The sequence below is a fragment of the Sturnira hondurensis genome, unplaced genomic scaffold (assembly GCF_014824575.4).
Source record: "Sturnira hondurensis isolate 20B ecotype Veracruz unplaced genomic scaffold, ASM1482457v3 Scaffold0019428, whole genome shotgun sequence".
Classification (NCBI taxonomy): domain Eukaryota; kingdom Metazoa; phylum Chordata; class Mammalia; order Chiroptera; family Phyllostomidae; genus Sturnira; species Sturnira hondurensis.
Window position 1 is genome coordinate 5,000,509 of NW_028092059.1, and position 1,774 is coordinate 5,002,282.

Below are 1,774 nucleotides of genomic sequence, written 5' to 3' on the forward strand. Positions count from 1 at the left end.
TTGATCTAGAACAAAATACCGTGAAAATTTTCTAAAAATCTAAACATTTTTGAAGTGGAAGAGAAATAACTTATGAAATGCCTGCCACAAGCCAGAGAAATACAGGTATTAGAGCTAATAGGTATAGAAGCTGCTATACAGAGAGTGAAATAAGTAACTTGACCAGTGTCCTGTGGGCACTAAGCCACAGAGACAGGATGCAAACCTAGGGGTGTCTGAATCTAAAACCAACGATTTTTCAGCCGTTCAGTATGCCTCATAACTCCTGTGTGTGCAATTAAAGACCAGGTGAATCATCGTAAATCATTAGTGAAAGCTAGCAGGTGCAAATAATAAGTGAATAAATAAAATTTGGCAAGGGTTTGCTCTTTTCTCACTAAATCTAGCTAAAAAGCTGACGTTACTCCCAGCATACACCTAATCACTTAAAAATGTTGGGTCACAATTACGACTTCAGATTAAGCAGCTCTTTTTAATGGTTAGGAAAATGTCATAGAAATGTTTATTTTCAAAATCCTAAAAAATATCAAGATACTATTTCAATAAGTATTTGAACATGAACAGATTTACTCTATTGCTTTAGAAATTGAAACTACTTTCTTATGTCATTTCTATATTAACTCTTGAACAAAGTACAAAATTATTTCTATTTGCTGGGAAGTCATTTATACTTGACCACCTATAATATTTTATCAGTTGTATTATTTAACCCTTTTAATATACATACAACCTGCATTTAAGTAAAAAGTGTTCTTAATTTACTTAGTGTTAAAGTGCTAAAGTAATATAAGATGCATTTTAAGGAGATTTTTTTGAAGACTTCATTTCAGATGCTTAAAGTTAATTTCTTATAAAAGGTAACGTTTAATTATAGATTTAGCAATCACAGTGTTTTGAGAGTATGTGGTGTACTATAGATACAGATTATTTACTGTGAGCAGTACATGTCTGCATGCATACTTATTTTTAAGGTAATTTCATTACAATGAGTTTTGGAGGCTGTTTGATAGCTTTTTGGAGTTTTCATGACATCTTCAGTAGAATTTAAAGAAGATGTTCTGAGTGAATAAACAGAGTCAGATGTCAAATGTTAATTGGGATCCCTGAGCTATCAAGCCATTTAAAATGGTGTTATGTGGGAGAGAAGGGAAATTGAGGTACCATTTCCTTCTTAAAAGAGAATATAGAAAAAGTAATTGACATACTGTTAAGAGTTAAAAGAGCAGTACTACCAATTTTTAATATTTCAGGATAAGTCATATAATCAGTTTAACATTGACACTTTTCTGTTTTCTCTTTTCTGTGACATGCTCTTGACTATTTGAAAGGAAATGACACTAGTTCTCCCTTATCTGTAGAGGAAACATTCCAAGACCCCTGCGGATGGTTGAGACCATCGACAGTACCCAACCCTACGTGTACTGTTTTTTCGTACACATACACGCCTGTGGCAAACTTTAATTTAAAGTTAGGCAGTCTCACAGAAGATTTGTTCTTACCATAGATCTTAGCAAACTCAACATACAGGTTTTTTTTCTTTCCTTTGTGGTAAGTACTTTCACCTCTTCAGTTAAAGGAAGCACTTTTCAGCTTCTCTTTGGCATAGCTAAAGTGCCAGTATCGTTATTCTTGTGCTTTGAGGCCATTAGTAAGTAAAATAAGGATTACTTGAACACAAGCACAGTTAGCAACATGACGGGGGGTTTCTGATAACCAAGAGGGCTACTAACTGTCTAACAGGTGGGTAGCATGCACAGCCTGGGCATGCTGGGTC